The sequence below is a fragment of the Vigna unguiculata genome, chromosome 5 (genome assembly GCF_004118075.2).
Source record: "Vigna unguiculata cultivar IT97K-499-35 chromosome 5, ASM411807v1, whole genome shotgun sequence".
Taxonomy (NCBI): Eukaryota; Viridiplantae; Streptophyta; class Magnoliopsida; order Fabales; family Fabaceae; genus Vigna; species Vigna unguiculata.
The window spans coordinates 25369292-25380148 of NC_040283.1; positions in this window are offsets into that span (position 1 = coordinate 25369292).

Below are 10857 nucleotides of genomic sequence, written 5' to 3' on the forward strand. Positions count from 1 at the left end.
CTCGTCCTATCAGTAATGTGACACACATAAAACCAGAAGTTGCTCCCTACTCTCTCATTCTCTATTCTTCCTCTCCTTTGTCTCTCTTATTACCTTTATTTTATAACACGTTATCAGCACGAGGGTTATCCAACTGAGCGTGAAGGCATATTTTTTTTTCTCCCTAAGAACAACGCTCTATATTCCTTAACCGAGGTTCTTTCTAATCTTTTTCTCATTCACAAACTTTATCTCATTTTCTTTTTTTTGTGTAATGATAATTGTTTGATTTATTTTTCTCTGTCATATTATTATTATTATTATTATTTGATTTTAATAATTTCATACATGAAATTTGATTATATTAATATTTTATGTGCTAGTTTTAAACACGCGAAACGTTGCAAAATTCTCTGTCATAATATTTTTATTATGACGATGATTATTATTAATATTATTATTTTGATGATGATGATTATTATTAATATTATTATTTTATGTGTTAGTTTTAAACACGCGAAACGTTGCAAAATTTTGGATTTGTGACCCTTGATATTGTAAGGAAGAATTCCTTATATTGGATTTTAAATGTTGAAATATATTTAGATGCAATGGATATTGGGATACCATTAAATAAAGAAATAAAGCAACTAATTTGCTCATAACAAAAATATTGTGAAAAGAGACTTCACAAATATTGTGAATTTATTTCATGCCTATGCATGGCTGGCTGGACAAAGCAATAAAGCTTTTGATGAAAAATCATGAGATCCGCCTAATCTGCTCCATTCCCAGAAGTGAATGGAGCAATCAATATTATGAATTGATTTCATGCCTTCTTGTGGCTGAACAAAATAATGAGCTCTTGATGAAAAATCATGAGGCCCGACCAACTGGTTCTGCTCCATTCCCAGAAGTGAATGCAGCAACATCTGATCCATATAATCATGGACGAGGTCAAGACCATAATAATAATCGTGGTCGTAATTTTGGCCGTGGTCGTAGCCATGGTCGTGGTCGTGGTCGTGCTATTAATCATGGTCGTGGACATGGTTATAAAGGAAATTTCAAAGAGAAACTTCATCAACAGAAGTGGAACAAGAATGCGAAAAAGGAAAAAGAAAGGGGTGAAAATAATGGCAAAAAGGCTGAAAATATATGTTACCGTTGTGGTAGTAAAGGTCATTGGACCCGTGCCTGTTATACACCAAAGCATCTTGTTGAACTCTACCAAGAATCACTTAAAAAGAAGAATGTAGAAACACACTTTGCTTATGAAGATGGTGATTCTGATTATGGTCATATGGATACTACTCATCTTGATATTGGTGATTTCTTTTCTAAACCCGATGGAAGCATTGATCACCTTATTGGTGATGGGAGTGTTAGAAAATAATTTTATTTTATGATTAATTTTTAAGACAATGTTTTATATTTAATTCATGTTGCTTTTATATGTACAAGTTTTTATGTTTTTATGAATAAAATCCTCTATTTTATTTTATTTTATTTTTTTTTTCTTTCTCTCCTCTTACAAAGTAATCTCTAATATTGATATTTATGTTTATATGAAGAATGAATATTGGCATTAACACCAATGATGAGGATCTGTGCCTTGCTGATAGTGCAACAACTCATACAATTCTCAAGAGTAATAAATTTTTCTCTACTTTGGTAATGCGAGAAGTCAATGTTAGTACTATTTCTGGTACTACAAATATAATTGAAGGCTCTGGAAGAGCTACAGTACTTCTGCCAAGAGGTACAAGATTGCATATTAAAAATGCATTTTATTCTCCTAAGTCCAATAGAAACTTATTAAGTTTCAAGGATATTCGTCTAAATGGATATCATATTGAGACAAATAATGAAGGAGATGTTGAATATCTTTATATCACTCAAATTGAGTCAAATAAAAAATGTGTATTGGAGAAATTATCAGCCTTCTCTTATGGCTTGTACTACACATATATTAATGCGATTGAGACGCATGTTATTGTAAGCCAGAAGCTTACAAATAAGAATGAATTTCTTGTTTGGCATGATCGGTTGGGTCATCCTGGATATATCATGATGCGAAAAATAGCTGAAAACTCATGTGGACATCCACTTAAAAGTCAAAAGCTTCTTCAGTCCAATGATTTCTCATGTACTGCATGTTCGCAGGGAAAATTGATAATAAGACCATCACCAGAAAAAATTAGAAATGAGTCAATCTCATTTTTAGAACGAATACAAGGTGATATTTGTGGTCCAATACACCCACCATGTGGATCATTTAGATATTTCATGGTATTAATTGATGCGTCCACTAGATGGTCACATATTTGTTTACTATCAACTCGAAATCAAGCATTTGCTAAGTTATTAGCACAATTGATCAAGTTAAGAGCCCACTTCCCAGATTATCCAATTAAGAAAATTCGTCTTGATAATGCTGGTGAATTTACATCTCATGCTTTTAATGAGTATTGTATGTCAATTGGAATTGAAGTTGAACATCCAGTAGCACATGTTCATACTCAAAATGGACTTGCAGAATCATTGATAAAACGTCTAAAATTGATTGCACGACCTTTACTTATGAAAGCTAATCTTCCAATGACTACTTGGGGATATGCAATTCTGCATGCTGCAGTATTGATTCGCATCAGACCAACAAGTTATCACAAATACTCTCCTTTACAGTTGGTTTTTGGTCAACAACCAAATATTTCTCATTTAAAGAATTTTTGGGTGTGCTGTATATGTCCCAATTTCCCCACCAAAAAGGACTATGATGGGTCCTCAAAGACGTTTGGGAATATATGTTGGATATGATTCTCCATCGATAATAAAATATCTTGAACCATCAACAGGTGACTTATTTACAACTCGATTTGCTGATAGTCATTTTGATGAATCAATTTTTCCAACGTTAGGGGGAGAAAGAAAGAAACTGGAAAAAGATATTGGTTGGAATGAATTATCATTATCTCATCTTGATCCTCGTACAAAAGAGTGTGAACTAGAAGTTCAACGGATAATTCATTTACAAAAATTGGCCAACCAATTACCAGATGCTTTTACTGACACAAAAAGGGTAACTAAGTCGCATATACCCGCTGCTAATACTCCAATCAGAATTGATATTCCTGTTGGACAATCTAATATAGCAAATGAATCTCAAACACGCCTAAAGCGTGGTAGGCCTTTGGGTTCCAAAGATAAAAATCCTCGTGTGAGAAAAAGGGAAAAAAGGCAAGATGGCCTAATCGAGGGGGTAAAAGTCCCAAAAGATTCTTTTGACATAATCAATGATTCGGTTCCAGAAGAACCTCAGGTACCTGAAATTGTTGAAAATGATGAGATCTCAATAAATTATGTCATGAATCATAAAATATGGAATCGAAATAAAGTCAATATTGACGAGGTTTTTGCATATAATGTAGCAAAGGATGTCATAAGTGACAATGATGATCAAGAACCAATGACAATTGAAGATTGTCGGCAAAGAAATGATTGGCCAAAATGGAAAGATGCAATCCAAGCAGAATTAGATTCGCTTGCTAAACGAAAGGTTTTTGGACCTGTAGTTCGCACACCTGAGGGTGTAAAACCTATTGGGTACAGATGGGTTTTTGTACAAAAACGAAATGAGAATGGTGAAATTGTTAGATACAAAGCACGGTTAGTTGCTCAAGGTTTTTCACAAAGACCTGGTATTGATTTTGAGGAGACATATTCTCCAGTATTGGATGCAACAACATTTAGATATTTAATTAGCCTTGTTGCACAAGAAGGTTTGAATCTGCACCTCATGGATGTTGTTACAGCCTATTTGTATGGCTCTTTGGAAAATGATATTTATATGAAACTCCCTGAAGGATTTAATGTGCCCAACAAAGCAAATTCTAAAAAGGATTATTCAATAAAATTGAATAAGTCCCTTTATGGATTGAAACAATCAGGACGTATGTGGTATAACCGTCTAAGTGAGTACTTATTAAAGGAAGGGTATAAAAATGACCCTATTTGTCCTTGTATTTATATGAAAAGATCCGAGAATGAATTTGCCATAATTGCTGTTTATGTAGATGACATAAACATAGTTGGAACTCCTAATGAGCTCACAAAGGCAATTGATTGTTTAAAGAAAGAATTTGAGATGAAGGATCTTGGAAGGACAAAGTTTTGTTTGGGATTACAAATTGAGTATTTAAACAAAGGTGTTCTTGTACATCAAGAAGCTTATATAACGAAAGTGCTTAAAAAGTTCTATATGGACAAATCACATTCACTATGCACTCCAATGGTGGTGAGGTCATTAGATGTTGATAAAGACCCTTTTAGACCTCAAGAAAAAGATGAAGAACTACTTGGTCCTGAAGTACCATATCTTAGTGCTATAGGAGCACTAATGTATCTTGCTAATTATACTCGACCCGATATAGCATTTGCTGTAAATTTGTTAGCAAGATATAGTTCTTCACCTACAAGAAGACATTGGAATGGAGTAAAACAAATACTCCGTTACCTTAAAGGCACTATGAATATGGGCTTGTTTTACCCAAATGATTCAAAATTAGATCTAATGGGTTATGCAGATGCAGGTTATTTATCAGATCCTCATAATGGTCGATCACAAACAGGATATTTGTTCACATGTGGTGGCACAGCGATTTCATGGCGATCTGTGAAACAAACAATAACAGCAACATCGTCAAATCATGCAGAAATTTTAGCATTACATGAGGCAAGTCGTGAATGTGTTTGGTTAAGGTCTATAATTCAACATGTGCGACAAACTTGTGGTTTATCCTTGGGAAAAATGAAACCAACAACGATATATGAAGACAATAGTGCATGCATTGCTCAATTGAAAGAAGGATATATTAAAGGAGACAGAACAAAACATATTCTTCCAAAATTCTTTTTCACTCATGATCTTCAAAGAAATGGTGATGTAGAGATCCAAAAGATTCGCTCATGTGAAAATCTAGCAGATTTATTTACAAAGTCTTTGCCAAGGAGAACTTTTGAGCAATTGGTTCATAGGATTGGACTCCGCCATCTTAATGATGTAAGTTTACATGAGGGGGAGAAATTAGAAGATGCAAAGAACAATATTATATAGAATGATGTACTCTTTTTCCTTCACTAGGTTTTTATCCCAAAGGGTTTTTCCTAGTAAGGTTTTAACGAGGCACATTCTTTTATCAATGGACACCCAAGGGGGAGTGTTATGAATTAATGGTCGTCCATTGATTTATACAATTACTCATATGATTGATAATCATATTATTCATTACTCTTTATGATGTAATATTTTGTATTTACTATTTGATTTTATATCCTTTCTGGGTTACCATATTGTACCTATAAATAGGACTCGTCCTATCAGTAATGTGACACACATAAAACCAGAAGTTGCTCCCTACTCTCTCATTCTCTATTCTTCCTCTCCTTTGTCTCTCTTATTACCTTTATTTTATAACAATAATAAAGATTTATTTGAATATTTTGGGACAAGAACAAAGATGGAATAGTATCCTTCTGTGTTATTTATACACAGTCAAAATATATATATATATATATATATATATATATATATATATATATATATATATATATATATATATATATATAGTGGTGGTGGTTTACTGTCAAAAATATCATATATTTTTAGCGATTTTTGATTGTCAAAATATGACAAAATATTATCAAATTAATATACATTCTGTAACAATTTTTAACCATTATTATTTTTTCTTTTCTGACAACACTACTAACGATTAAAATATTTTTGTCATAGATCATTTTTTTATGTATAATTGTGACAATTATTTTAACTGTTGGAAACTTCATCTGTGATGATTTTTAATTGTTAGAATTTATAATTTTAAGCTTCACAAATATCAATAATTTTTGGACAAGTTATTTAAGGATGAGAAAAGAGATAAATGTATAGAAGTATTTGTAAAAGAGCGACAAACATAACCTTATATTTGTTAGGTTCTTGCTAACCAGTACCCGACACTGATTAAGGATAATTAATATGTATTGAATCTTATAAAAGTATATAGTTAAGTGTGATATTAAATAAAATCTAATCTAATAACCATTAATGCAATTTTATTTTATTTAAAGGATAAAAATACTCATAAATATTGTACTTGTGTGTATAATATTTTATTTAAAACTCACCAATAAAAAATAAAATAGAAATTAAATAATAAAATAACTATATTTTAATGTTGCTAAAAGTTAAATATATTTAATACTAATACTACTACTACTAATAATATTATTAATATTAATACAACTACATATATAAAGAGATAAACATCTTTGGTGTCCTTTTAATTTTATCAATTTTATCCTCTTAATTATTATATTTTAAATTTAAATAATTATTTATAATAACAAAATATTTTTCAATTTTATTATTTTACTAATTTTAGTAACTAATTTTTTAAATTGAAATAATTGTTCAAATGTAAAGATAAATGAATAACAAAACAAATAATAATACCATTATAATATCTTGTAGTGATAATAATAATAATAATATCATTATAATAATATCTTATAGTGTAAGACCCGAGGAAAAATTAAATAGATAATTAAATAATTAGTTAATAAATGCGGGTAATGGGAATCTTTAAGACAATAAATGCGGAATTTTATGATGTGGGAAAGTACTAGTTCAAGTGGTTGAGAGTATTTTGTTTGTGTGATGGAACTTGGGTTTGAGTCCTAGGTTTGCCATTTTTGTGTGTTATTAATTTGGTATTATTTTTAATATATATGTTAATCATGTTGTGGAATTTTATAATAATTGAATCAAATTAGATGGCATGAAATGTGAATTGGTTGAATGGTTTGGCATTGAGTACATGGGAGTGGGTTCAAACCTTGACCTAAATGAAACTTTATTTTTGCTATTTTTGGTGTTGTCTTGAATTTGAAGGGTTAAAGGAAACCCTAGCAGACTTAGCAGCCAAGGATGGCTGAAAAGACTGGTTGGAATTGGAGAAGGTAATGTGAGGAACAAGAGTTCAGAGAGGAACGTGGGTTCTGGAGTGATACGGGAGCCAAGTTGGGAGGAAGCCATTGGTGATCATTGAAAGCTTTCAAGGAGCCCAATTTTAAGCGAGGAAACCAGGTTAGGGGAGCTCTTATTTGTGTTTTGATGATAATTGTATGTTTTCGTGCTATATTGGATGATTAGAATGTGCATTTTTGAGTTTGCGTTGAATTCTGTCGGATTTTTGGAAATTTCCAGAAACCGCCTGGCGGTGTTGAAGGCCCGCCAGGCGACTCATACCTCCAGAAGCTATTTCTGGGTTTTCTGCTATGCACTGCCTGGCGGCTATGCACTGCCCGCCAGGCGACACCAATTAGCCTACCCAGTTCTCACGAATTATGATGTTTTCATGATGTGGGGATGCTAGGAAGTGATTCTTATGATATGATAATCTTTGGTTACATGAAATGGATATACCACATCCCCAAACCACGAATTTATTTCAACAATATAATTATATATATATATATTATATTTATATTTTACTCCTAATTATATTTCAAAATTAAAAGAATTTATTCAACCTTAAAAGTAACTATACACGCATTTTAACAAGACAACACAATTTAAATAATTTATATTTTTAACTAATTAATATACCACAAATTACTCATTATCTTTTTATATAAGTTTTATATTAATTTCATTTCTTAAAACAATAATGCATCTTACCTTTGCCACCCAAACACTTCATACAAATTCTTCTTTTGTCATTTCTAAATATTTTAAATTTCCTACCACTATGCACACTGTAAGTTCTTATTGACTCCGTAAATTCTTCCTTTTCAGCAAAATAGGTTCCAACTTCCCACTTGTAGTCCTCCATACTTTAGGCATTGCAAAAATCCCAAAGTGACCATAGTTGTCTTTATCGTCATCTGTTGTATCACTATAGTCATCACTATCTAATGTTTCAGACTCCCACTTATTATCATAAATTCCTCTGACATACACATTTGTATCTTGTGACTTTGTTCGGTACTCCCACTTGGCCCAAGCACTTGATGGCCTCCAATTCTAACCTCATATAATTCGTTCTCCATATCATCTCTATCAATCCTGACATCATATAATTCATCCTCATTCATGACATCACCTTCAGACTCAGTCCAACTACTCACCTCATACTCATCATCCTCGTCATTGTTTGTCTCTCCACCAAGTTCCTCCTCACCATCCCCAACAATGTCTTCAGCCTCAACCTCGCATTCAACAACATGGTCTTCTCCACCAACTTCCTCCTCACCATCCCCAACAACATGTTCAGCCTCAATCTCACACTCAACACCAGGGTCTTCGTATGCCTCATCATTATCAACTAAGTCCTCCTCACCCTAAACAGAAACTTGTTCATTAACCACACCATTCACATTATCTTGTGCCTCTATATCAACCTCAACAACAACCTCTTCCCTAGTAACCCCATCCACATTATTGGGTGATTCATTGTCAATCTCAACAACCACTTCTTCCTCAACATCCCCATCCACATTATCATTTCCCCCATTCTCATCCCCCACAACTGCTTCTTGTTGACCATCCCCCTCCACAGCAGGTTGGTCCTCTATCATATGAATTACTTGAGGTTCACAGACAAAGTGTACCACATAAAGGTGCACTTGACCATTCAGAGTGGCTATGTTCACCATATGACATACACATCCATCATCACTTAGCAACTCCAACATTCCTTCCAACACAGAACCCCCACCTACTGAATACCATAATTTCTTCACATTCACATACCCCATCTCCCTCAAAATAAACATTATCTTAAAGAAACTCCATCTGTTAGGGTCATAAAATAAAGTACTACTATCTCCCACGTATTTCAGTGACCCATCATTGACAATTCTCCCATGGTGAAATACCACTTCAAAATTTTCGTCGTCCATGTCAACTATTATATGCCTAACTCTATATCCCTGCCAAATATAAAAAAACCCAAACAATAACCCACAATTTACATTCCATACCACCAAGACACCAACAACAATTAAGAAAGAGGGACCACACCACATCATCAACACCGTCACTGTCACATATAAATTAGAGGTGTCAATTTGGCCCCTAGCCCATGGGCCAGCCTTGGCCCACTCTTCATAAAGCCCCATTTTAGGAGGCCCCCAAATGAGGGGGCCAAAAAAAAGCCCGAGCCACCAAAGCCCCCTCTCTAGTGGGTTAGGGTTAGGGCTAAGGTGGGTTAGCCCCCCAAATAATACTACATTAAGCAAAAGTCAAAGATCAAGTCGGGCCCGTCCATGTCGTTGGGCCCATCGGTGTTGTCGGGTTTGTCCTGGTTGTTGGGCCCGTTCCTGTTGTCAGGGTTGTCGGGCCGTTCGGGTCGTTGGGCCTGTTTGGATCATCGAGCTCTTTCGAGTCGTCGTTCTTGTCGAGGTTGTCAGGCAGGTTCGGGTCGTTCGACCTATTCAGATCATCGTGCTTGTCCGATTCGTTAGGCCTATTCCACAAATAGTAATATATTTTAAAAATAATATATTTTTCATGTGGAAGATGAAAGGCCATGGATTGGCCCTAGCCCACAGGGCTTTTGTAGGGTTTTTGGCCTTGTGGGCTTTTTTGTTAGGGGCTTTTTTTCAATGTGGGATTTTTTGGCCCTAGCCCACATGGGTCAGGGCCAAACCCTGTGGGCTGGGCCAAATTGACACCTCTACATATAATGGGGGAATTACCAATAAAGTAATACTGACTCAAACATTACAAAAAACAAAACATTGAAACTACAAAAACATAAAATACAGCGCGCCTAAACACATAAATCAACACCAATTCAAAATTTAACCTCTACCATAAAACCCTAACATCAAAACCCTAATCAGTAAATCACAAACAAAGTGAATACCAACCTTTCGTGAACGATGGTTCGCAAGTCGCTCTCAATGTCGCCTTTGAACTTCGATTTCAGATCCTAGTCCCAGCAAAACCACTGATCGCGACAGTTCTTCCTCCACTTCATCTCCACTTCGACAACTTTCCCCAATTTTATTTTTCTTCTACTTATGCATTTGCATTTTAATTTTTCGTTACCAGCCAACATATCCTATATCCACGTCATTAGTATAAATTCTCCACGTGTACGAAATTTAATTCACAAACCAACCAGTATCAGTCAACGTTAACCTTTATAAGGACGTCAACATAAATGGACTCAATTGATGCACATAAACTAATTTGGGGACACAATTGATACTTTTTTAAACCAGATACCTATTTAACACACTAGCTCCAAACTGGATACTATATAAGTAATTATACCAAAATCCCAAACTGGATACTATACGAGTAATTATACCAAAATGTATCTTTAAAAAGTCACCTTTGGATGTATAATCTTAAAACTGAAGGTCCCACACGCTTTCACTAAATGTTGAATATAAATTTCCATTTAAACCATTTAATATTAGTTGCATATGAATACAAAGTTGTTAGTTTTTGTTATTATTAAACCCTTTAATATAAATAGAATGAATTAATTGCGATAAGTAACGCTTTTGAAGAAATAGTTCAACAATAAATACATCACACATCCCCATTAAAAAACCAAAACAATAAAAAATTAAAAAAAATGCGTGGTTAAAGAATAACTAATACATATTGATTTTATCATTTTTTATATTATATATATATATATATAATCATATTAAATGTATTTTTATTGTATGCTTATAATAATAACAAAAAGTAAATTATATGTAATTATAACATGTACATCTACAAAACCATTCTTTTTTAAAATAATATTTTGTATTCATAATTTTTATAACTTCTATATAAATATTTATAAAAGT